General features: G+C 40.5%; 1 protein-coding gene across 13 annotated transcripts in view; it reads right to left on the bottom strand.

The window, feature by feature from the left end:
• Nucleotides 1–27,946, bottom strand: part of HYDIN (HYDIN axonemal central pair apparatus protein) — a 443,605-nt gene that overhangs the window by 368,980 nt on the left and 46,679 nt on the right. Inside the window, exon 1 of one of the 13 annotated variants that reach the window (XM_042917624.1) lies at nucleotides 15,628–15,672. The exons of 10 other annotated variants lie outside the window; for them this stretch is intronic. The gene's annotated coding sequence lies outside the window, so the exon portion shown is untranslated. Of the gene's footprint in view, nucleotides 1–15,593; nucleotides 15,673–27,946 lie in introns of those variants that run through there. 2 more of the 13 variants (XM_042917619.1, XM_042917628.1) reach the window with 2 other exon arrangements.

Genomic DNA, 27,946 nt, shown 5'->3' with positions numbered 1-27,946 from the left:
CACACAAGGCCAAGCAGACGATATATCTTGGAATGGAAGTGCTGGGTTGTAGGGTAAGAGTATCTGAAACTATGGTAGATAATGCTAAACAGTTTTCCAAAGTCATTGTACCTATCTATGCTCCCACCAGTAGTGTATGAGAGATCTGGTTGCCATCCAAATTTACTAACACTTGCTATTAGCAACCTAAATTTTAGCTAACCAATGGTGTATCATCATAGCTCATTGTCCTATTAATCTGCATTTCCCTGATAACTAATGAGATTGAGTAGGTTCACATATGTTGACTGCCCATTTGGATGTCCCCTTTTATGAAATGTTGTGTGAAGTGTTCAAATCTCTTGACTTTTTCAGTTGGGTTGTCTTTTATTTCTTGATTTGTACAAGTCCTTCAAATATTCTGGATGCAAACACTTTGTCAGTTCCATATTTTTGTAGATGTCTTTGCCCACTCTATGGCTTGTTTTTTCAATTCAAGGGGCTTCATGGACCAACTTCCAGTTCATCCCTATTCCTTTGAGGCAGCCTTTTGAGGTCCAAACCCCAACAGGAATTCACCTGGAGTCTTCTATACTTGGCAGGCCCTAGTCACCAATCCCTGTTGCCTTAGTCCACAAAGACTGTCCCAACTCTTAGTCTCTCAGCTTCTTCCTTGGAATTTGCATGTGCTCTCAGGGGTTCTAAGTTTGAGGCTCACTTCCCTGGGTACCTGTACCCCCTAGAGCTGGCCTGATAATTCTTCACCACCTTGTCACCTTCTAGTGCCCTGAAGAAGGCTTCTGTTTATAATCTTTCCAGGTTTCCTAGATGTCCTCAGCAGGAGGACAGACCTGCACTACCTAGTCTACCCTTCTCAGAAGCAGACATCCTCGAGGCACCTGGGTGGCTGTTGGTTCAGCGTCCAACTTCAGCTCAGGTCATGATCTCACGGTCCATGAGTTCGAGTCCCGCATCAGGCTCTGTGCTGACAGCTCAGAGCCTGGAGCCTGCTTCAGATTCTGTGTCTCCCTCTCTCTCTGCCCCTCCCCCACTCACACTCTGTCTCTCTCTCTCTCTCTCTCTCAAAAACATAAATAAACATTTAAAAAAAAAAGCAGACATCCTCATTTGCCGAGTGTAGATGGTAGAAGGGGAGAAAACCTACTTCATGTCTATTGAATTTTCCACTGCAAAAATAGAACATTGTTTAAAATTTGAAGATAAAATCGAAAAATGAAGCACAATACAAACAATGCCCAGGACTAGTAAAAGTTAAGTTAGAGCACTCCTCAGATGTCTGAAATTAACCTGGATTATCCATTTATGTCACCTAATCCAAGATTTATAGAGCTGATATCTTGACATTGTGATTTATTTTAGGTATCAAGTTGAGATACAATTATTGTCAACTTGGTGTATTAACAATGAAAATTTACTTGCAGAACTTTAATGGCCAAAAGTAAACATTTTAAATTTCTCCACCAAGCAACCAAGGACATATTTTCAAGCCCCTTCTCATTTGAAGAACCAAAAAAAAAGCAATATATTTTTTGAAAAGGTATATTAAAATTGAGACTCTGAGCTTTAGCTAGATCTTCTTTCAGAAAGTGTCCTGATCCATGTATGGATCTGAATTATGAGACACTATTACAGATACCCTCAGATAACATGGTAAAATGCATAGTTCTTGTCTCTGGAATGCCCAGCCTCTCCTTTCAAGTCCATTAACCCTACTGGTATGCTCTGGTCCCTTCTGTCTAGGTTCTCAGGCTGCCCTGTTTCCCCTGATCAAACTACAAGATTATTTAGAGATAAATCTCTGGAACTCTCTTCTTCCGCCCCACCCCCTTTCCCATGCTAACTTAGTCTCATCCTATAGGGGTCAGTTGTAACATCGCTGCCTCTAGAAAGCCTTTCCTGAAGTCTCATAGCAATTTCACTTTTCACACATGGAGTAAATAATTTGTGTAACTACATTTCTACGTCTGCCTTCTTCACCAGAGAGCAAGTCCCATGAGATAAGAGACCTTGACCATTATCCTCATCACTGGCGTATATACCTAAAATAATGCCTAACATGGAGTCAATAAATATTTGTTGAATGATTGGATAGGTAGCTAAATCACTAAACCACTTATGCTTTCTTTTTTTAAAAAAAGGAATCATGGGGCACCTGGGTGGCTCAGCTGGTTAAGCTACTGACTTTGGCTCAGGTCATGATCTCGCAGTTTGTGAGTTCGAGCCCCGCGTCGGGCTCTGTGCTGACAACTCACAGCCTGGAGCCTACTTCAGATTCTATGTCTCCCCCTTTCTCTATGACTCCCCTGCTCACACTCTGTGTCTCTCTGTCTCTCAATAATAAATATTTAAAAATTTTTAACAAAAAATAAAAAAATTAAAAAAAATTAAAAATAAAAGGAATCATTTGTCAGATATTTATAAGTTTTTACCACCCTGTATCTACTTATCCTGCTTCCGGTATCAAAATCATTTTCCCTCAAGGAATCACCCCACTCCATACCCCAGTCCAGAAGAGGCTTATCCCAATATCACATCTCTCTGGCCACAGTGATTGGTCCTGGACATGGCAAGTGATTAAAGTCAAACCAGTCGGAGCCAATGAGGCTTAATTCTGATTACATTGGAACAGCTGCCAAAGAGGCATGCCTTCTTTCCACTGAGGTTGCTAACTAGGTTATGAGCTTGAAGCTGTCGGCAGCCCTCTTGCCCCTCTGAGAGGAGAGAGGGTGTTAAGAATGAAGCCACACATGAACACTGTACCATGAGACTGAATTCTGATGACATCATTTAAATCCTTAGATCCAGCCAGGAATTTCTAAGTTATCTGAGCCAATTAATGTTCTCTGACACAAATGTCATTTGAGCTATATTCTGTGGACACGATCTCTTGACAAAGTGAATTCCTTATAAATAATTGCAGTCTATTATTTCTAATGTGTTACCATGGCATGAATAGCTTGAGAACCATTTAGACCAAAGTTTGCAAAGGCAGTTCTTGATGGTCTTGTTAATTTTGTCAAATATGCTGATATAAACATGGCAGACAAGCTATTTTAAATCCATGTTTGCTTTATTAAAATATAATAACTTCTACTTTATATACCATTGATTCTGTTAGCACCAGATCCTGCAGACCAGTTGGCTTGTAGAAGCACACAAACGGAATGCCTCTGACTTCTACAACTATTACACAGGATGAATGTTCATTTGAAGAATTTGCTTCAATTCACACCACACACACGTCACTCAAGGTGAACAATTTTATAAGCTTCTTATGAATGCTAGGCAATTCATATTGTTTACATTGCAGTAATTCATAAACAAATACATAGTTATTTATGAATTTGCTACAATGAAAAAGAGATATTGAAATCACCATTCATTGATAACTAAAATTCCTTATTTTGAATTTAACCACCAAATCAATCAATCAAATTAACCATCAACTCATATTTTAATATCAACAACAGATGTAACAGCCCCCTCCTGTTGGCTTAGCAAAAATTAAAAATAATTGTTTAAAAAAAGCTGCAGTCTATCATTTCTTTGCAACTCCTTTGTGGAAGAAATATAAGCAAAGGAAAATAGTGGGTGTGTAAATTTCTTTTCCTAACACAACAATCCCTAATTCAAGTGTCCTTTCCTCCAGTGTGCTATATTATTCTATCAATTATTCTAATTATTCTAATTATTCAATCAATTATTCTATCAATTATTCTAATTATGAAATTTTCTAACATGAGAAAATATCTTTTCATATGCCTATAATGGGATTAGTAAATAATTTTCTCAAATCTACATATCTTACTTGGATTCAAGAATGCATGCTCAATTAGGAATACTCTTCAACGCTTTTAACTCCTTTTAACAATCTACTTTTATAAAGGATTTCTTTTGGCTGTCTAGTATAATTCCCCCACACACACACACCCACCCATTCTCCCATTCTCCTTCTTTCTATAAGAACCCAATGCCCTATCCAGAAGAGAGACCTAGCCAATCAGAGTATCCAATTATCCTATGTTCTGGCTGGTCTTGTGTGTGAGCATGAATCCTCCCCTTGAATGACAGCTGGACCTTGACAAAGAGAATATTTTTTCCTTGGATTTCCTGGGCTGAAAATGAATTTAAAGCTATTGGCAGCCATCTTCCCCACCACATGCAAAAGGCTTTTTTTTTTTAATATGTATTTATTTATTTTGAGAGAGTGAAATAAAGAGTGAGCAGGGGAGGGGCAGAGAGAGGGAGAGAGAATCCTGAGCTGGCTTCAAGCTCAGCTTGAAGCATGACCAAAGGACTCAATCTCACAACCATGGGTTCGTGACCTGAGGTGAAATCAGGAGTCAGACGCTTAACCAACTGAGTTGCCCAGGTGTCCCAGGGAAAAGGCTTTCTTGCAGAAAAAGCCAAGGAGATAAAAGCAGAAACGTGAGCAAGATGGATAGATGACAGGAGGAAAGAATGATGAATGTGAGTTCATTGTATTGCTATTGAAAGCAATCCTAAACTTTGTGGCTCTGGTACAAGTGGTTCATCTTTTGATCGTATCAGCCATCATGGTGTCCTAACTTAATGGACTAATAAATTCCTTATTGTAATTAAGCTGTATTGAAGTTTGAACTAAGTTTCTACTACTTGAAACCTAGCACTCTCTGATGATAATTATTATATTTTTAGGAATCAGACATTTACTTAAAATTTATTCCTGGGGTTTATTACAAAGATTTGCAAATAACTAATATGTAATGGAGCAAGTTGCTATTTATGAAGCAAACTGAAAATGTCTTATTTCTATTAGAATAGGAGAGAATAAGCTTATACATTTTGCACTTACATACAACACATAGACTAAGTGTTTTGTACCATTAAATGTACCGTCCAGGATGCCTAAAACTCTGGAAATCATGAAAAGTCATTAGATACTTGGATTGAGTAACCCAGGACAGGTAATTCCATACACAAATTAGTTCATATCTGAACATAGCTAGCACATGGCACCGTCTCTGCAGAAGTTCACATGGATCCAAAAATTCTGGGTCATCTGAGTCCAGAAGATAACTAGATATACTTCATTTTCATACTTTAAAGAAGTATACAACCCTATAGAGGGTTATAGACAAAATTCTTTACGGAAAATTGGTACATTTTACATGCATTTCTTCTAAGTACTAACAAAGTGAAGTTATTTGCCAACATTATTTAAAAGTGATCTGGGGCACCTGGATGGCTCAGTCAGTTAAGTGTCCAACTTCAGCTCAGGTCATGATCTCAGGGCTCGTGAGTTTGAGCCCCATGTCAGGCTCTGTGCTGAAAGCTCAGATCCTAGAGCCTGCTTCGGATTCTGTGTCTCCCTCTCTCTGCCTTTCCCCCAACCTTCTCTCTAAAAAATAAATAAACGTCAAAAAAAATTCTTTTAAGTGATCTTATTTGTTAATCAAATCCTCTGACAAAAATAATGCCTGGGAATCAGACTTCCTTTCACAGAAAATATTCAGAACCCCTTTCATGAAACCAGCCATACGTATTAGAGCAAACCCGGATTTATTCATCGACCCTTCTGTGGCTCCAACTAACATCAATGAAGAAAGGCACTGGTGCTTTCATCAATCTCCACCAGTCATTGGGAATGTGGTAATTCCCAGAAGCAAGTGAATAGTAAGCTGCTTGACCCTGCTCAAACTGAGTGCTTTCAACAGGGATCACTGTCTCATACATCCTCACTAGCAGCTACTTGTTAAATGCTATATGTCTACTTTTTATGAAAATGTCAAAAGTAATTCTTTTAATTCATACTGGATGGCTGTCGTAACAGAATTCAGTAATGAAAACCAATGACAGAGATTAGTTACATACTATAAAACTGTACTTGAGCCGTCTGGCATAAAACAGGGCCATTTTTCTTCTCTCAGTTATCACACTGGTAAATATTGACTAGGAAATTCTTAGTGTGTTGGTGCCACAGAGCTTGGCCAGATCGATTTCTATTACAATAGTATGAAAAATGCCTGTATCCAGCCTACATTTCTAATAAGAACAAAAATAATTTTTTCTCCTAAAATAAGGAGGACTTCCATTTCCAATAATGGCAGGTAACAGTTGGTTGAACCAACATTCAAGTGAACACTACTAAAAACTTTAGGTGAAAAAAACTGCAATCTTCTTAAAAGTATTAAAAGGCTATCAATATAGTAAGCAATTACCAGACCAAAATCTAAATGCAATCAAACACCAGAGAAGTAAGCAAAGCACTAACCTCCATAACCGCTTTTGCTCCAGGGCACTCACTAACCTTGAAAACCTGGGGCTTTGTTTGGTGGCCTTGCTGGGCAGTGAAACAGAAGTCAATGATTAGAGTCTGCTCAAGATGGGAAATATAATGAGAACTCTTTTTTCACCTTATACTGGGACCCAAAATTAAAACTGACCACTCCAACACCATCCCCAAAAAGTCACAGTAAAACTTGCCAAGGTGCTAAGCAAAGAAAGAAAAGAAAAATAAAGGAAAAAATATCCCCAAAGTTGGGGTCACTTGTGACTCAAAATTGCAGCCCGTGTCCATACTACTAAACTGTCCAGAGAACTTCAAATCATGAGTTAGGTCTAGGGCAGTCCCAGATTAACAGATTCTAAGGTGCAGGGCAGAAGCAAATATCATTCTCCTGTCAAGGAAAGCACCATCAATGCCAGACCTCAAAAACTAAACATCCCTACAAATAATATTTTAGGACAATGAGGAATAGAAATAAGCAAACACACAAGAAAACTAGACACCATGAACACAATTAGCAGAAGCTAAAGATATCAGAAAGACCATCAAAGGCTTCACATATGGGACTTATTAGATACAGACCATAAAACAACTGTGTTTTTACCATTTGAACTACTAACAGATAAACCCGAAGATATCTTCAGGACATGTGAATCATTTTTTTTTAATTACAACAATTCTGGGGTGCCTGGGTGGCTCAGTGGGTTAAGTCTGACTCTTGATTTCAGCTCAGGTCATGATCTCATGGTTTGTGAGTTCAAGCCCCACATCAGCTCTGCGCTGACAGCTGAGAACGTGCTTGGAATTCTCTCTCTCCCTCTCTCTCTCCGCCCCTCCCCAACTCATGCTTTCTCTCAATAAATAAATAAATAAACAAACAGATTTTAAAATTAAAAAAAAAAAATAAAATTACAACAATTCTATAAGACAAATGGACTCCAAAAATGTCAATGTCCTGAAAAACAAAAACCCAACAAGTCCCCTCCCCCTCAAATGTCAAGGAAACTGATCTACACTAAAGGAGACTAAAAAGCTTAACAATGCAATGTAGCATATGATCCTTGATTGGGTCCTGGACTTCATTTTTATTTTTATTTATTTTATTTGTATTTTAGTTAATATGCGGCACAATGGGCTAGATGGGCATTGGGTATTCAGAAGGAAGGACACTTGTTGTGAAGTCACTGGACTTCATTTTTAAAAACCACTGTAAGATTATTGAAAAACTAGGGAGATATGAACATGGAGTATCTATCAGAAAATACTATATCAATTTTAAGTTTATAGACTGTGATAACAGCATTATGGTTATGTAAAAGAATGTTATATATTTGCTTTCAAATGATTCAAAAGATAAAGAGAGAGAAAGAACAAAGGCAAATGTGGCAGAATGGTAACAATAACTGATGACTCTGAGTAAAGAGTACTTAGGTACGATTACTTCAAGTTTTTCTTAGGTTTGAATATTTTTAAAAACAAAATGTTGTAGGGGGGAGTTATACAGTGGATTCAAAAAAGATTCCAACAGAACATCTAGCAAAGAAAGACACTAATTAAATTTAGAAATTTTTGGATAGATAATAAGCATATTTTAAATAGCTGAAGAATATATGAGTGAACTAGAAAATGGATCAGAAGAATTATGCAGGTCAGTACATGGAGTGACAAAGAAATAGAAAATACACAAATGAGGTCAAGGGACATGAAGGACAGAGATGTGATGTCAGTGGAGTCATGAGTGAAAGAAGAGAGAAGAGTTAGAGGCAATAACTGAAAACCAATAGCTGAGAACTCTACTGAAACATTGGAAAAGACCAATCTATAGGTTCAAAGAACCCATCAAATCCCAAGTTACACAGATGGAGAAAAAAAATCCATACCTAGACTCAGAGAGGGTGAGGAACCAAAAATTAAGGGAAAAATTATTAAAAGAGCCAATAAAAAAGATTATTTTCAACAGAGCCATGATTTCATGAGAGCTAATTTCTCAATACAGTGGAAGCCAGAAGATAGTAGAATGATGAATTCAAATGTGTTTAAAGAAAAAACTGCCATCTTTTAATTCTATAACCAGCAAAAATATCTTTCAAGAGTAAGGGCAAATTAAGGACAATTTTAGACAAATAGATATGGGAAGTTCAACCTAGCCAACCTCCTTAAACTTTGTCAATTAGCACTGTCCATGAATTTTGATTTAACCTGCACTGAATTATAACATTCTGCTCTCCAGTAGTCTGCCCTTTCCTTAAACTGATCCATCCAATAACGTACAACTATAGGATGGATACAAGAATAATGTCCAACGACTGCTGAAAATGATTCTGAAATGGCTAATACACAAATTCACCCCCATTTGAAGTCTCCATGGTACTTCCAGTTGTCATTCATACAAGTTCATGAATACGTGCACATCCATACTAATGTACCACTTTTCCAACATGAGGAAGCAAAACAATGTGAACTCAGCAGGGATCTCATTGTCCCTGATCGTAATAATATGTCTATCCTACGGTTCTGTATTAATTACTTTACAAATAGAAATGTCATTACCCATATATAAATTTCACTTCTGAACAGAACAAAACAAAACAAAACAAAACAAAGATCTATGAGTGGTGACCTCAAACTGAACTGGTTAAATTTAGGGACTCATTTGTAAAGGTCAGTGTCCTTTGCTGCAAATCCACTTCGTATGCAGATGAGAAGTGTAACCTGCCCTATGGCACTGGGCATAATTAGCCAGCTGCACCCTTCTAATAAGGTGCAGATGGTTAATTACCCCAGCAAATAACTGCTTACTTGTGGGCACAAAAGCCTGTACCTAAAATCATTGAAAGTATATTTGGGCCTATTTTTGTTCATGCAAACAAAACACTTGTTCCAAGGTTTCATCTGTGAACAGAGCACCACAGGCTCACACTGCCCTGCTCTGGGGGAGACCCATTAACACTGCTGCGGTCTGGTTCAAGGGAGGGACCACTGGCCACAAAGCTGTATTTCAGGTGGTGAAATATTTCATGGGGTGCTGAATCCTTGTTGAAAAAATCTCCTAAAACGGGAACCCTCTTGCACTGTTGGTGGGAATGCAAATTGGTGCAGCCACTCTGGAAAGCAGTGTGGAGGTTCCTCAGAAAATTAAAAATAGACCTGCCCTATGACCCAGCAATAGCACTGCTAGGAATTTACCCAAGGGATACAGGAGTACTGATGCATAGGGGCACTTGGACCCCAATGTTTATAGCAGCACTCTCAACAATAGCCAAATTATGGAAAGAGCCTAAATGTCCATCAACTGATGAATGGGTAAAGAAATTGTGGTTTATATACACAATGGAGTACTACATGGCAATGAGAAAGAACGAAATATGGCCCTTTGTAGCAACGTGGATGGAACTGGAGAGTGTGATGCTAAGTGAAATAAGCCATACAGAGAAAGACAGATACCATATGTTTTCACTCTTATGTGGATCCTGAGAAACTTAACAGAAACCCATGGAGGAGGGGAAGGAAAAAAAAAAAAAAAAAGAGGTTAGAGTGGGAGAGAGCCAAAGCATAAGAGACTCTTAAAAACTGAGAACAAACTGAGGGTTGATGGGGGGTGGGAGGGAGGGGAGGGTGGGTGATGGGTATTGAGGAGGGCACCTTTTGGGATGGGCACTGGGTGTTGTATGGAAACCAATTTGACAATAAATTTCATATATTGAAAAAAAACAAAGAAAAAAAATGTTTTCTCCTAATGTTTATTTGCTGCAATAGGAATTGTAAATGAAACAGAATTGGGTTTTCCTAGAACCCAAAGTAAATTCTATACTCTTTCGATAAAAACTCTGAAATGAAAGATTTTCACAAACAAACATTGCCAATGTTAGTTGTCTTAAGAAGGAAAAATAAAAGTCTAATTTTCCTTTGCCCTCGAGGAATTTCATGGGCTAGCTGAGAAACCAGAATTTAGAAAGCCATGTAAAATACAATACATCCAATGATTGTTAGAGACTGTTCCAAAAATCCCATTTAAAAATGTAATCGATCAGTATTCCCATGGCAAGAATAGGATTTGGGGAGAAAGCAGAGAAGGGGTTACTACTTCTTAAAACCCATGTTTGGAAGTCCTCTGCAGCTGCAAAGCTCTCAGTATGTTGTAGGGGCTAGATGACAGGGCTTGGGAACAGAATACTAATCTACTTGAATCTGCACAGAACCTTTCCTCTGAAGAACCCACAGCGTGTGTGATTCCATTCAGTTTAATTGTATGTTGGAGAAGAAGAAAAGCTACTTGCCATGGTTTTAATTGCTAAGAACACACTCTCTTTTCAGGAACCATCTGTTTAATTATAATTACAAGCAGCGATGTAAAAACACAAATGCTTAACAAGTACAAAACTCCCCTACCACTAACAGTTTTAACATAACGAGCCATATTGTGAAAGAGTATGTTGCCTTTTCCCTCTCTGCAATATTTCATGATTTAGCAAATGACAGCCTACCATTTATTATGGAATCTCATTCTGGTAAAGCTAAAGTTATTAATTACTATTCTTAGATTATATCCCTCTGTTATTCCTTTTTATTAAACTTTAATTCCCTCTGAAAGTGAAGGGAATTATATCAGAAATGAAATATATATGGCCCCTTTTTTTCCACCTCCCGCTAAAATCTTTGAGGTTCCATATAATAGACATCACCTATAATTAATTATAGGGACATTCCAAAGTATTGCAAGAGTAATTTTTTGGCTTTCATAAACACAAATTTCTGCCTTCCTGGTTCTGAAATATGCTTACAACACTATTATTTTAAAAGCCACAAGTATTGGTAATTGTTTTCAGGCAAGAATAAAAATAGCTTAACCTTGAAATTTATTTTAATTAGGGATTTTTCAAAGCCACTGCTGCAAACTTGGGTGGATTGTTTATAATAAAAACCAGCATCAACAACATAGTTGTAGAGAACATAGAATTAGGGAAAGTTATTTAACTTGGGCTTACAATAGTAGTTTAAAGAAATAAAAACAGACACAGACGCAGTCAGATCATAATGTTATTAGAGCAACCTTACATTCAGGACATTTTAGATAGACTATTAAAGCAAGAACATGCCAAATAAAATGCAGATTTATGAACTACCAAGATATTACGAGAGATTTCTTAGTCATTTCACACTAAACTTTCTTTCTTTCGTCCTTTATTTGACAGAGAGAGAGCATGCAAGCACAGCAGCCAGGAGGGGCAGAGGGAGAGAGAGGATCTTAAGCAGACTCCATGCCCAGTGCAGAGCCTAACACAGGGCTTGATCTCAAGACTGTGAGGCCATGACCTGAGCCCAAATCAAGAGTTGGACACTCAATTGACTGAGCCACCCAGGCGCCCCAACACTAATTTTTCTTTAAAGTCGACCAAGTTGACTCTTTGGTATTCATTGTAAGATGAAGACCACTACTTTAACAAGATCATATGCTTTCTGACAAGCCTTTCGATCAAGCAAAGAACATTTTTTAAAAGCCCACTCCTCTTCCCTACCACCGTAAGGGGTAAATATGACTCTTTTAAAAAATCAGCACTTAAGCACTTTAAATCCTCAAAGAAATAAAAAGACTGCACAGTTTTTCAAATTAAAACACAATAGAGGCATCTGGTGATTTGTCAATTCCTCAATTATCGTTCTCTGCCCAACCTGAAATCCTTCCAGCCATGATCTGACAATTATTTTTTGCCTTATTTCGAGCCCTCATTCCCCTTGCAAGACATTTTATATGAAGAGAAGCCAAATGCTAAGTGCCTTTGCAGTGTTAATGAGGAAATAGATCTTGGAAGAAATCATTTGAGACAAGGAGACTGCCTGCAAGAAACGGCTGTGTCTTTACTTTCGATGACAGCAACCATGATCGAGTGTACTACTATCCCCTGCGCTCTGAAATGTGCTCATCCTAAACCAGTGACCTTTTACCTTTGAGGTCTGAGTCCCACTAGGAACTGGATAAAAGCTATAAACACTATCTCCCCCAAAATGAACATAAACATAACATCTAAAGGTCCACATATCCAAGGTCAAAATCTCTACTTTACACAGATCCTAAAGCGTTATCGGTTAAAACTTGATTTCAATGCTCACAAGCTATGAGGGTGTCTTTCAAACTTGATGAGACTTTTCATGTTCTAAATGTTTTTGCTGCTAACATGGAGAAACATTCTCAAAACTATTTTGAAGTTTGTCAAACTATGCCACTAATTAATAACAATAACTTCCCCTCTACTTTGTGGTTGCAAAAATCATTCTCACACATAAGTATTGCTGTGACTTTGCCCAAATAAATCTGAGTTTGCTCATATACAAATAAAATAAAATGAAATTACAAAACAATAAAATGATAAAAATGAAACAATTTTTTAAATGACAGAAATGAAATAAAATGTAAAACCCAAATCTATAAAACTTCCAGAAGAAAACACAGAAGAAAATCTGTGTTACCTTGGGTTAGGCAAAGAGTTCTAGGTAGGATAATCCATAGAAGAAAACAGTGATAAATTGGACTTCCTCAAAATTAAAAAGAAAAAAGTGACTTCAAAACAAAACTCAATAAGAAGGCAACCGAGCAGGACATGGGCAAATGATATGCACAGAAACCTCACCAAAAACAAAACAGAGTAACAAAGAAGCACATGCAGTTCAACAATGTTAGTCATCAAGGAAATGTGAATCTCTTAAAAACAGAATGAGATACCACTACGCATCTACAAGAATAATTAAAATTAACAAAATTGTTACCTGCTGGCAAGACTGTAGAGCAAACGAAACTCTTACACTATCCTGGAAGAAGTGCAAAATGGTACAGTCACATGGAAAATAGTTTGGCAGTTTCTTATAAAATTAAACATACACTTACCATAGAACCTAGCAATCCTACTCCCAGGTATTTATCTGGGAGTATAACATATGTACAAAACACGTGGATACAAAGAGCTGTATGTGATGCTTATCGCAGCTTTATTTATTCATAATCACCAAATACTGAAGGCAACCCCAAAGTCCATCACCTGGTGGTATATCCATTCAACTGAATAGACCTCAGCAATAATAAACAATGAACTAGTGTTACATGCAACAACATGGATAAATCTCAAAAGCGATGTATTAAATAAAACAATCCAGACAAAAAGTGCTATGTATCTTATGATTCCACTATTATGATATTCTGGAAAAGGCAGAAACAGAAATCAGATCATTAGTTGCCAGGGCTGGAGGTAGGGAAAGGGGATTGACTATAACTAAGTACAAGGGAACTTTTTGAGCTAATGGAATCATTCTATAGATTAATGTGGTTACACAACTATATTTTTCAAAGTATTTTTCAAAAATCATGGAACTGTACTCACAAAAGAAGTGAATTTTATAGTATATAATTTATATATTATAAACCTGACTTTAAAAAATAACTAAGAATATACCAGGAGAAAACATTAATTTAATTTATATCTCAACATAGCATAAAAGGTATCAATATCCAGGATATGTACAGTAATCTTACAAATCAATACAAAAAGGACAGTGACATTTAAATTGGGCAAAGATAAAGACAGGCAATCCACAGAAGACCAATTATCAATAGTCAACAGATATAAACTGCTCAATCTCTCCAGTAATCTGACAAATGTAAATTATAACAGAGTGATCACCATTATTTTCACATCAGAAAGACAAACTTTCCAAATATTGAAAATACCAAGTGTTGATGCCTACAAACAACTATAATCTCTACAATAAGACCCCAAAAGATTTACATCAATGGGGATGATGGAATTTCAACTATGTTTATACTTAGCTAAATTAAAAGACAAGAATAACCTTTAAAATAGTTGGGTGGTTGTCTTTGCCATTCCAGTCAGTGGACTATTGGGTAAGGTGAGATAGTCCTGAAGATGCTCGTGTTGGTTTCATCACTTCTGGCACAGTGTGTCTGCCTAATACAGACTGGGGAGACCACAGAAGGGATGCATGAATGAATGATTCTAAGGATTTACCAGCCCAACAATCAAAGAGTGATGTCCACGTAGCCATTCAAATGGGTCCAGCCTCCTCGCCATTGTTAAGAAAGAAACTGAAGTATGAATTGAGGGCCAGAGCAAAATTTAGAAGAATAAAGACATAATGGAACTCATAAATTTATCCTTCTACTAATTTTTGGTGACAGATAGGAAAAGTCTATAAATCAGAATTTTAAATATTCTCAAAATGAAAGCTTTTCAATGGCTTGATTTCTGTAATCTCTACACCCAACATGGGGCTCAAACTCACAACCCCGAGATCAAGAGTCGCATGCTCCACCAACTGAGCCAGCCAGACTCCCCTCAATGGTTGAATTTCTGAATTGGGTTGCTCCCAGGTGATTTAAGAGTTTGTCCAGGGATATTTTTGACTGCATCCAACTTTGACTTTAGCACTTCTAAACCTAATACAGTAAAACGTGACTCCACCATATAACTTCATCAAGGGCACACAGATCGTGTAGTAACAATATTTTTTTTTCCTTTTTTTTTCCTGCAGTACACCTACCTTAGTACTAGACGGGAGGTGGGACCTCAGTTACTTGAAGGAGTAAAGAAGAATGGGGAAGAATCATCTTCATAAATTACACAGTATATGAAGTATTGTCAAATGGAAAGGACAAGACCCAACAGAGGAAGGGAGGAAGAAACAAATCCAAAGTAAACAGGTGAACACACACAGAAGACAACACACCTGGTATCCAGCAGAGATGGTGATTAAGTCATAGCAACCGGCTACTAACTAGCCCTCATCATGGGGCACTTTCTGAGCACAAAGGTGCTCCACTGTAAAGGCAGGTTAATCATTAAAATCACTTCACAGGACCATGGCTATGAAATGTGACCATATATGTGACCATATTGGTCAGGAATTGATCCTCAGAGTCTTCCTGAGAAGGAAAGGGGGAGGGAAGGAAGGGAGAGGGAGCGTGGCACCCCATTTGGGAGAGAAACGATGGAAAATGATTTGCCCAAGGCCTCACATCTACATAGAACAAAGTGAACACCCAGGTGGGAGGATGGGCTATTCTAATGGGAATGAGAAGAAGGGGCGAGGGAAGGCTGAGGAGGAATGGGGTCTGGAAAGCTTGAGTAACACCTGGATGCAGGGCCGGAACACGAGGAGAGGATGTCCCAGCCAGTCCCCAAGTCCTTCGAACTGTGACCCCATGATCACTGCAAGGACTTCGGACCCTGGAACAACACCCACCCCCCCCCCCACCCCCGCCAACTGCCTGTCATTTCCCGCGCCCTGTTCCTCCTCCAAGACCCTGCGTCCAACTCACAGACGCCGAAGCCAAGGAGTCTGTCCCTCCGTACCAGCTCCAAGCAGCCTGCTCTCCTCCAGCAGTCTGGGCCGAGTTGTTGCCATCCGTTGCCACAGCAACGACAGAGCGCTGCACGGCCTAGCAAGCTGAAACATGATTGGAGCAGGCAAGCGTCCATAGCAACTGCCAGGCCGCACTACTTGGTAGGAAAGAATTTCATTTTCAGGAATTCTTCGGACACCTCTCCCTAAAGGCATCCTTCGGCAGGCACTTGTCCTAGCTCTTTAAATGTAATTCATGCAGTATCTCATTAAAACATTTGTCTCTCTGTGTTACTGTGAGAGTTCTCATTTTCACAGAAAAATTTTTTAATTTTTTTTTACATTTATTTATTTATTTTTAAGAGACAAAGCGAGACACAAGCGGGGGATGGGAAGAGACAGAAGGAGACATAGAATCCAAAGCAGGCTCCAGGCTCCGAGCTGTCAGCACAGAGCCCGACACGGGGCTCAAACTCACAAACCGCCAGATCATGACCTGAGCTGAAGTCGGAGGCTCAACTGACGAGCCACCCAGGCGCCCCTCCACAGAAATTTTTAACTTGGGGTCAATTTTACCTCTTCAGGTAAAATGTCCATGAACTCCCCTAAGTTACATGCAAAAGTTTATGTCCATTTACTCAGTAGGATGGTCCATAACTCTAGATTTTCAAAGGAGGCAGAACTAGAACCCAAGACAGTCCAAAAGAATAACTTCTATATGCATTAACCCCATCTTCCTTCTCAGAGACCACAGATAAAAATAGTACGGTTCTGGGGGGCCTGGCTGGCTCAGTCCATAGAGCATGCCAGCTCTTGATCTTGGGGTTGTGGGTTCCAGCCCTGCACTGGGTGTAGAGATTACTTACAAATAAAATCTTTTTATTTTTATTTATTTTTAATAGATTTTTTTACTGTTCATTTATTTTTGACACAGAGAGAGAGAGAGACACAGCATGAGCAGGGGAGGGGCAGAGAGAGAGGGAGACACAGAATCCGAAGCAGGCTCCAGGCTCTGCGCTGTCAGCACAGAGCCCGACGTGGGGCTCAAACTCACAGGCTGTGAGATCATGACCTGAGCCGAAGTCGGATGCTCAACCGACTGAGTCACCCAGGCGCCCCTAAAATCTTTTTTAAAAGTAATGTGGGGGACGTCTGCATGGTTTAGTTGGTTAACGGTGGGACTCCTGGTTTTGGCTCAGATCATGATCTCCATGGTTCATGAGTTCGAGCCCCATATCAGGCTCTGTGCTGACACTGCAGTGCCTGCTTGGGATTCTCTCTTCCTCTCTCTCTGTCCCTCCCCTGCTCACTCTCTCTGCCTCTCTCTCTCAAAAATAAATAAATAAACTTAAAAAAATTTTTTAAATAGTGCGGTTCTTGCCAGACTTTAGATCGTGGCCTCATTCAAACCCTGCCTTGGAACAGCTCCCAAAGACTTTAACTCTTGACATTCATTCATTCATTCATTCATCAATAAATATTTATTGATCACTAATTATGGGGTCATACATTTGTCAGAGAGGCACCTTTCTAGCCACTAGAATATAGCAATTATGAAAACAAAGTCCCTAATTTCTTAGAGTTTTCCTTATGGTGTGAGAGACAACAGATGAATAAACAAGGTCATTTTAGTTTATGATAATAAATAAAATGTGGTGATATGACATCAAGTGTCTAAGGTAACACGCCCTATAGACAGGGTGGTCAGAGCAGTTCACATAGAGGAGATGGCCTTTGAGCCAAGACGTGAGAAGACAGCAGCTAAAGAAGAGCAAGGAAGACAGAAACACAGGAACAGGAAATGAAGTTAAAAGCAATGAATTTGAATATTAGAGAAAATGAAAGGCCAATATAACTGAAAAGGAGACAGCTTGTAGGGCTGTGGGAAGATGCAATCAAATTGCCCTTCCCCTAGCTCTTCAAAGGACTGGCAACTTCTCCTTCCTACTCCCTTACTCCCCCATCCCCAGTCACACCCTATCACATTACCCCAGTTCTTTCCTTCATAGCCCTTGTGGCTTTTTACTGTCTTTGATCTCCCCAAGGACAGAGACAACTCAACATGGGATCCCCAGCACCTAAAAAAATTGGCCTAGCATGGACACCAAATAAATATTTGCTGACTGCATCAATCTCCATATTACAATACTAGGAATAGTGATGGATCGTGGGGACAAGACAAAGACACCTCTGCCTTTACGAAGGGTAAATGCTTGGTGGAATAAATGAATTAAAAACTATGTGGGCAAATGAAATGTAGGCAGAATTGGATGATTTAGACTATACGTGCTGTGGAAAGCTGATGAACAGCTCCCTTGATAAGTTCTTCATTCTATTTCTGTTCAATTTCACAAATATCCAGTGCTAACTATATGCCAAGCACTGTGGTATATAGTAATGACCAAGAAGAATACCGGTCTTCACTGGAAAGCTTCCAGTCCACTGCCATGCTGTCTATGACAGTAGCCAGCAGATACTTGGGGCCACTGAGCACTTGGTATGTGGCTGGTCCAAATTGGAATGTGGAGCAAGTATAAACTCCAGATTTCAAAGACTTAGTTCAAAACAAGACTGTAAAATATCTCATTAAATTTTTTTTTAATATTGATTTCATATTGAAATAATAACATTTTGGATATATTGGGTTAAACAAGATTATCATTAAAATTATTTTCACTTGTTTCTTGTTTTTTAATCTCACTGTTAGAAAATGTTAAATTATGTGTCTGGCTTGCATTATATTTCTATTGGACAGCACTGGTCTAGTGGGAGTTTAATGCAGGTTGAATAAACAAGTGACATCTTATTACAGATGTTAAAGTAGACATTTCATCTGAGGCAAAATAGCTAGCAAACTTCAAATAGAGGAACTAGATCAAGAACTTACAAAGAAAATAGGTTAGACAACTCTTAAGACTTTCACACATGAGTGTATAAAAGGGTCAGGAGTAGACGATTGGGAAGGATTTCTTCAAAGAGGGCTGAGCTGTGAGCCCCACCTCCTAAACCTCCAGTCAAAATAAAGGGGCTTTGCGGGGACCACCAATGAGTTTAACATATCAGAGGGCACAGAGTGCTTGTGTCTGAATCCCACCTGGAATCTAAAGGGCAAGAGATGGCTGAACTTGTCAGCAGACAGCAGAGCAAAGGAAGAATTGTTGGGTTGGGGACAACTTGTCCCTTTCCCTCAAGATTTCTCAAGGTAAAAAAATGCATGAGGATTTTCTATGGAGCAGACGTGGGCCACTCAAGAAAGATGTGTAGGGTCATTTTGGATCCTTTTAAGAGGAAAATCTGGTGGGAAAAGAGACTTCAGCCAAGGGAAACTGAGGATATTGTTAGGTTTCTAGGGGCCAAGGAAAAGCAAAGAACCAAGCAAAAGAGAGATGCATTTGACCCCATTAAGAGAATTGCAGGGTACAGATAGATGCCCAGTGATGAGGGTAAGCTTTCTGAAAGACCCTTGAAAGTGCCCCACAAGCAGAAGTATCATCTTAATCATGGCAGTATCACACAAGTAACAATTTTCTTAGCGTCTTTTTCTTCCCTACCTCTTCATGCTCTAATCTCACCGGGGCCAGAAAATAGTTGCCCAACTGGGGGCACAGGTGTAGAGGCTGGCAATGAACCCAAGTAGAAGACAAGAGGAAAGAAGAAGGTGACCCTGCTTTCATTCCCCAGCTAAAGGGTTCCTACTTGCAGCAGCCCAAGCTAAAAAAAAAAAAAAAAAAAAAAAAAAAAAAAAAAAAAAAAAAAAAAAAAAAAAAAAGGAAAGGAGACACAACTTTAAAAGTTTTGAATATCACTTTGGACAGAACTTTTTAACAACTGTACTGAGGCTGGGTTTTGACACACAAGAGGGTCCATAAAAGTCTTGGCACCTGACTGAGTTCAGCCACAGGCAGGGAAACAATTTGTCCCACAGAGACATTTTAAAGAGAAACTAGAAGACAAAAATTAAGTTGCTTTATGACTGCAGCCACATGTCATGCTTGTCTGACTTCAGGGTTACAGAAGAAATATGAGACAGGCTATAAATACAAGCAGAAACATGTGTTATTCTTGAAGTGTACAGAGCAGTAGAAGATGTATAAAGTTAAGGATTGAAGCACATATTATCACAGGGAGAAAAATAGATGATCTAAAGTCACATCCTCAGAGCCAGACCTAAGACTAGCATTTACCCCCCTCCATTCCCAGAGGCCTTTCTGGGGCTTCTGGGAGCCACTGTTCCCTCAGGGCCGATCTGCAGCTGCTGCACAGGGATGAAAGCCTGGCTTGTTCTCAGCGCCAGATCGACAGGTGGGCAGTCAGCACAGGGAAAAACAAACACAAAAACAAAACAAAATAAAAGCCATGGTTCTAGAAATGGAAATCCCACTGAAAACTAATTATGGTATTAACAAGTAGATCAAATTTGAAGATCTTGGTTAACTTACATTTACCTTCAAGCAAGAATGTTAATAGGAAGGATGAAGACTTCTCTATCCTAGAGCTGGATGACCCCCAAGGAACCTCACACTTGCACTGGGTAAGAGATGAGGCCGGGACCGTTCTTTCTAAGGTAATTAGATTAATGAGCAGTCAAGACTGAGCCTTCTTTAGACTTCAGAGTGGTTAGTTAAGTAGGCCAGTTGCCCTGGGGGCCTCAAGCCACCCAGCCTACCTCAGCAATCATGGTCCATGAGACCCAGGCAGAGGAGGGTCATGGTCAAGAACTTAGGGGGCAGATACCCAGAAATCATGGGCTCACCATTATAAAGAGCCTTAGAGATCACTGTGTATAAAACTTTTAGAACATAGCAGTTGTTCAATACATGAGCAATGATTTTTCTTACTATTATAAGATGACTCTAGTTCTAAACTTAATCTCTATGTGGAGTTCACTACTTAACCACTCTGTAGTTAAGTTACAACATCTGTAAAATAGGGGCAACTACCACGTAGGATCATTGAAGATTAAATAAGATAATAACACAAACCAAGGGCTTGATGAAGGAAAGCTATGACTCTTATTAATATTGTCACCATTCTTCAGTACAGTTTTCTCTCTGACATCACCTCCAAATAGTTGCCCAGTGCTCAAAACTGAATGTTGGTGTCATTATTCAAAATTCAGAATTCACTACCCCACAATGTGATGGTTTTTTTTTTTTAATTTTTTTTTAACGTTTATTTATTTTTGAGACAGAGAGAGACAGAGCATGAACAGGGGAAGGGCAGAGAGAGAGGGAGACACAGAATCTGAAACAGGCTCCAGGCTCCGAGCTGTCAGCACAGAGCCCGACGCGGGGCTCAAACTCACGGACCGTGAGATCATGACCTGAGCCGAAGTCGGACGCCCAACCGACCAAGCCACCCAGACGCCCCCAATGTGATGGTTTTAAGAAGTGGGGCCTTTGGGTGTGATTAGATTAGGAGGGTGGAGCCCTCATGAACGGGATTAATGCCCTTATAAAATAGACCCCAGAGAGCTCCCTAGAGGCTGTCCACCATGTAAGTTTACAGCAAAAAGACAGCAGCTATGAACCAGGAAGTGGGCTCTCACCAGATACTGAATCTGCCAACACCTTGATCTTAGACTTCCCAGCTTCCAGAACTGTAAGAAATAAATTTCTATTCTTTAACCCATCCAGTCTATTGTATTTTTGTCACAGTAATCCAAACGAACTAAGATACCTAGTTTCTGGTTAAATTCTTGTTCTTTGTTCTTCCCTTTACCAACCTTTGACTGAGAACCCACTAAGCACTGAGCTTAGAGTATACTCAGTGAATAAGATGCAGTCCCTGTCCTCAAGGGGCTGTCTTTTGTTTGTTTGTTTAGGATGCTTACTTCTCATATCTTCTCAAACCTAAGATCAAGCATCAGGATGCCCCATTTTTGAGCAGCTAAAATTTGTGAAAACTTGTTCCTGAAATAGCCCAGAATGTGACTCTTATATTTCTCTTTTATGTGACAGTCCTTCCAGTTTAAAAACCATCCATCATGGTTTTCCAAGTCCTCCATTTTTCAGATTAAACCACTTGAGTCTCTTCAACAGTTTCTCACATGGCATGACTTCTAGTCCCTTTGTATCCTGCCCATGTAGGACAAATCCCAGAATGCCCTCCTTCATGGTAGCTCAAAATGAAATACAGTTCTCTCAAGTGCTCTGAGGTGTGTGTAGAATGGGAGTCTTGTAAGAAAAAAAAATTTAATTCCTCACATATGAGACAGTGGGGTAAATGAACCACATTTTTCCTGTTTTACATGAAAAACAAATTCTAATCAGCTTCATTTTGTGAGTAGCCACTGCCAAAATTTTCTGTTGATGTTTGGGTAGCATAAATCACAGCCTGAAGGAGACTGAAGCTTTGCCAAAATTGAGACCCATCTCCCTACCCTTATTGCTATTTTGCCTTCAAGGCTCTAGGTTGAAAATCAAAGAAACCCACTCCAACTAACTTAAGCAAATAGGAGAATTTATTGAAGAATTCAACTAAATCATAGAACCTAAGGGCAGCTGGGCTTTCTGGGGGACAGGAATCAAGAAGTGGAAAATTTAGCAGAACAAAAGCAGGGCTGGTCCCTGTGTCTTCCTATCACTCCCTGAGCCAAATGTCCCTATTTCTCCATAGATATACCTATGTCATTCTTTTTTCCTTCACCTTAGACCTCTCTCTATTCTCTACCCAAAGAGTCATCCCAGTGCCCTACATACCTATCCTCTCAGTGCACAAACATCTCTAAGTCTCCAAGTGTGGTGGGTTACATGTTGGCTTTGAAAAAGGTATGTCCACATCCTAATACCTACACCCTATGAATGTTACCTTATTTGGAAAAAAAGGTCTTTGCACATGTAATTAAGTTAAGGGTCTTGAGAGAGATTATTCCAAATTACCCAGGTGACCCCTAAATCCACTGACCTTGTAAAAGGCAGAATGGGAGAAGTCACAGACATGTAAGAGGCAGAGATTAGAGTGGTATGGCCAAGGAAGCCTAAGACCACCACCAGCCACCAGAATCTAGAAGAGGCAAGGAAGGATTCTCCCCAGAACCTCCAAAATGAGTGCAGGCCTGACTACGCCTCGATTTCTGGCCTCCAGAATTGCGAAAGAATAAATTTCTGTTGTTTGAAGCCATGTTTGTTGCTGCAGTCATAGGAAATGAACACGCTAAGTTTCAATTCCAAATTCTTGGAAGAGCAAATCTGACTGGCTTAGGCTGACACAAGGGCAACATATTCCTCTAATTCAATCACCTGCCAGAGATGAGCCATACTGGATAGATGGGGGCTGGGCCACTCCCGTATGGAGGACGGTTGTTGTTACCAAGAAAATGAGAGTCCGAGTCCCCAAAAGCCATCTATGACATGGGAGTTCTCCAATCATCCAGGCCCCCAATTTGATTTTCTAAACCTCTTTCCCCCCTCCCCACATCCTGTTCATTCATCATTTTTGTGTTTTATTTTGTTTTCTTTAATTAATCTCTACACCCAATGTGGGGCTTGAACTCACAACCCTGAGATCAAGAGTTGGGTGCTCTACCAGCCAGGCGCCCCTCACTCATCATTTTTGTACCAGTTTTCCCTGTCTTCAATTTTTCACTTCTACACAACTTTTCACTCCTATACTCCTTTCCAACTCTCCTGCCACGAATCTACCTCAAGCCAGCATCACGCCTTGCCTTGGTCTAGTGCCACGGTTCTCAGACTGTGCCAAATACCACAGTGAATTTGCAGAAAACCGGATGTTTTAAATTTTCACAGGAATCACAGTGATCTCTGTCGGAAACTACAAGCTTGAGACAGTCCACAGTTTCAACACGAGATTATTATACTGTTTCCAATGACCAAATCATTTCACAGCTGGGTTTTCAATAACTGCTGTGATGAAAACAAGCACCACTTGGAAATCGATGTGGAAGAGGAAATGAGGACGATGGTGTCTGATACGTTTCTAGGCCTGAGAAAGTGTGCAGTGATCAACAGGCAGTAGTACCTCATTAGGATGCATGTGCTTATTAAGCTATCCGGACCTGATTACTTAATAAATGGAATTGTTGGCTATTTCTTTTGGCCTACAGATGCTGTGAAGCAATTGCTAAGACACTAAAAAATATTGCCCATCTTTTTACTCCTATTTTCCCAAGAGCAGGAGATGGGTATTGACTCCCATTTCAAAGATGAGCCACACAGAACGCATCAGTAATGCCCCCAGAGAAGACTAGCTGGACTCTTCTGAGTAGAATGTCTGAGATCATTTATTGTCACTTACAAATTATAGGCTCATTTTGCTTCCTCTTGTGGAAATGTCCAATATGTTCAAGCCAACTCAAAAAGTATATATTGTGCATTTAACAGGAGGCTTGGAAAGAAAAAGCACAAGACCCAGGAAACCCAGGTTGGAGATTCAGTTCTCCCATGTACCACTTTTTGCCCCGAGGCTGTAGCTATTTCACCTCTCTGAACATGTTTCTGCAGCTTCTAAAAGATGCAATTCAGTCATTCAAAAATATTATTTATGAGGCTACTCTGTGCTCAGCAGTGTTCTATACTGTAAAACAGTGTTCTCAACCTTTTTTCTTTCATTATTGCTCCCCTAAGGAGACTTTTTAGACTCTTTTGTTCTAATTATGGCTCCCAAATTTTAAAATCCTGTATACAAGGTATATCAGTCTATGCACTGTATATAAATCTGTGTTCTATACATTAAAAGGTGAGATTATTTTGCCCCCTCTAGAACCAGTTTTTGCCCCTTGGGATATCACCCCTATTGAGAATACACACCCTATGGAAACAGAGAAGAAAACATTTCTGCTTTCACAAAGCCTATGTTCTAGCATGAAAATTTGGACAAAAAATAAGTAAAATAGCAGACGTGCAAAGTGCTATGAAATAATAAAATAGGATGCTATGATGGAGAATGTCTGAGGGGATGAGCCAGAGGCCCCTCTGAAAAGGTGACCCCCGTGGTGAGATGTGAATGACAAGCAGGGGCAACCAGCATCTAAAGGGAGGAGCTGCTAACATGATATTCTCGCTGGGCACCAGCCTGGTGAGAGGCCAGAGAAGGGTGGAGCATGGTGAACTCAGTGACACTGCCATTAGAGAGAGGGTCATTTTGAAGACTGACTCATACAGTATAGAAAAACACATGGGGCGCCTGGGTGGCTCAGTCGGTTGGGCGTCCGACTTTGGCTCAGGTCATGATCTTGCGGTCCATGAGTTCGAGCCCCGCGTCGGGCTCTGTGCTGACAGCTCAGAGCCTGGAGCCCGTTTCAGATTCTGTGTCTCCCTCTCTCTCTGACCTTCCCCCATTCATGCTCTGTCTCCCTCTGTCTCAAAAATGAGTAAATATTAAAAACAATTTAATAAAAAAAGAAAAACACTTTGTAAATAGTAGATTGTTTTTTTTAAGGTTTATTTATTTTTTTCAGAGAGAGATAGAGCATATGTGAGTGGGGGGTGGGCAGAGAGAGAGGGGGACAGAGGATGCAAAGTGGGCTCTGCACTGACAGCAACAAGCCCGACGGGGGCTCGAACTCACAAACTGCGAGGTCATGACCTGATCTGAAGTCAGATGCTTAACTGACTGAGCCACCCAGGAGCCCTGTAAATAGTAGATTGTGAAATGAATGGGAGGGATTATTATTTGCAAAATGCTGCTTTGAGACACTGCAGGCAGAAAATGACTAACGTCTGAACCCTCTTGTCAAAAAAAGTTGGTTTTGAAAAACAGCTGAAGAGTCTGGATTCTGGAAAAAAGCTTCAACAACCAAAGATATCAGATATCTAGATATCTAGACAGACCTAGAAGAGAGGAACATTAGAAGAAATGACACCTAACATTTCTGAAGTTCTTACACTGTGCTTCTGTACAGAGTGCTCTACACACACGAATCTTCACAACCCCATAGGGTTATTCCCTTCCTTTCACAAAAGAGGCACTGAGGCTCAGAAAGCACAAGTGACTTGCTCAAAAATCCCACAGGCAGTCAGTGGCAGTAATTAAGTCTGTCTGACCTGAGTCTGGGCCTTAATCAAGATGATGTCACCTGTGTCCTCGTCTAGTCCTGTGCACACTCCATCTGCTCGGCCTGACCCTTTCCTATGAGTGATTTCTATTCATTCAATTTGAGGAACTGGATCTCTCTTGCTAGAACATCGGGCTCAGCTCAACAATTAAAAGACTAATTATAAAAGGCCTAGGAATAAAAACTGTCAGCACCATGTTTAATTACCCACTGTCTTGCTTGTAGGGGGGAAATATATCTTGCCTCATGTCCTGATGATTAGTCAATACAGACTATGTCTGGGTCTGAAGAGAATTTAAAAGCAGACTTTATTCTGTTTTGGACTTCCTAAAAATGCAAATCCAAGAACTGCCAACAGGATTGCACTGCCAGTGATTAACTGTCAAGAGGAGACCCAGAGAGAAACACTCGTCATGAGGAGACACCAGACACTTGTTGTGTCTGGCAGCCATGAGTCATAATTTAAACAGTAGTATAAGTGAGGACCCAGGATCAAGGATTGATTCATGATATGAAACTGTGATATGGAACCAAAAGCATGTGGTAGAGAAGACCTACAGTTTAAAAGGGAGGGACCCAGACCTCATCTGTGAAAAATTCTGCCAATCATCAGCCATACACAGTTTTAGGCAGAGGCTTTCATTCTTGCCAAAACTCAGGCAAAATCAAAAGAGTCTTCTGCTAGGCAAATACTTGATAAAGCAGTGTCTACAATTACAGATGCACTACACTTTTCCCCCCTTTTTGATGAAATCTCACAGAATAGGAGCACCTGGATGGTTGAGTTGGTTAAGTGTCCGACTTGAGTTCAGGTCATGATCTCATGGTCCATGAGTTCGAGCTCCACATCGGGCTCTGTACTGACAAGCTCAGAGCCTGGAGCCTGCTTCAAATTCTGTGTCACCCTCTCTCTCTTCCCCTTCCCTGCTCGTGCCCTCTCTCTCTCTCAAAAATATCGGGGCACCTGGGTGGCTTGGTCGGTTAAGCGTCCGACTTCGGCTCAGGTCATGATCTCACGGTCCATGAGTTCAAGCCCCGTGTCGGGCTCTGTGCGGACAGCTCAGAGCCTGGAGCCTGTTTCATATTCTGTGTCTCCCTCTTTCTCTGCTCCTCCCCTGTTCATGCTCTGTCTCTCTCTGTCTCAAAAATAAATAAACGGTAAAAAAAAAATTTTTAAATAAATAAATAAATAAATAAATAAATATTCAGTCACGGAGAAGATGGCAGTGTAGGAGGACGCTGGGCTCACCTCGCCCTGCTGATCACTTAGATTCCACCCACATCTGCCAAATAACCCAGAAGACTATCAGAAGACTAGCAGAACATACTCTCGGGAGCCAAGTGTAGACGAGAGGCCCAGGGAAGAGGATAGGAAGGGCGGAGAGGCGGTATGCACTACACGGACTGGCAGGAGGGAGCCGGGGCGGTGGAGGGGCAGCTCACCTGGCAAGGAATAGCCCCCCGAGTCTGGCTTACAAAAGTGGAGGGGCCTGACTGCATGAGTTCTGACAGCCAGCAGGACTTAACATCTGGAATGTAAAAAGTCAACAGCTCTGCTCAGAGAGGGGGAGGACGAGAGGACACCTGGAGGGAGAGATGTTGAGCCCTGGAAGACAGAGCTCAGCTCGGTAGGGAACAAAGGCGTTGGCCAGCACCATCTCCCTCTCCCATCCCCCAGCCAAAATCCCAAAGGGAACCAGTTCCCGGGACCGAACTTGCTTGCACCGCTCACACACCCAATGCTGTGCTTCTGTGGATCCATCCCTCCGACGGGTCTGCCTCCCTCTCGGTGCCACAGGCCCCTCCCGAAGCAGACCACCAAAGGCAAAGCAAGCGAGTCTGCCCCTCCTGCCCCTGTGCACCTTGAGGATCCACCCCAGCTAATACGTCAATCCCATCGAAGCAGCACCACAAGCCTGGCAGTGTGCAAGTAGCCCAGACAGGGGCCACAACACTCCACAGTGAGTCCTGCCCCTGGGAGAGGGGAAGATAAGGTACACACCAGTCAGACTGTGTCCCCAGCAGTGGGCTGGGGACAGACATCTGGTCAGACTGTGGCCATGCCCACCAGCACAAGTTACTCCAGACAGCACAGGGGAAGGGCCCTGCAGTTCCACACCACCCCAGGGACTACCCAAAATGATGAAACAGAAGAACTCTCCTCAAAAGAAACTCCAGGAAGTAGCGAAAGCTAACGAATTGATCAAAAATGATTTAAGCAATATAACGCAACAAGAATTTAGAATAATAGTCATAAAATTAATCACTGGGCTTGAAAAAAGTATAGAGGACAGCAGAGAATCTATTGCTACAGA

Source organism: Panthera leo, chromosome E2 (assembly GCF_018350215.1).
Source record: "Panthera leo isolate Ple1 chromosome E2, P.leo_Ple1_pat1.1, whole genome shotgun sequence".
Lineage (NCBI taxonomy): Eukaryota > Metazoa > Chordata > Mammalia > Carnivora > Felidae > Panthera > Panthera leo.
The sequence above is the reverse complement of the archived record's forward strand: the minus strand, read 5'-3'. Positions and strand labels throughout refer to the sequence as shown.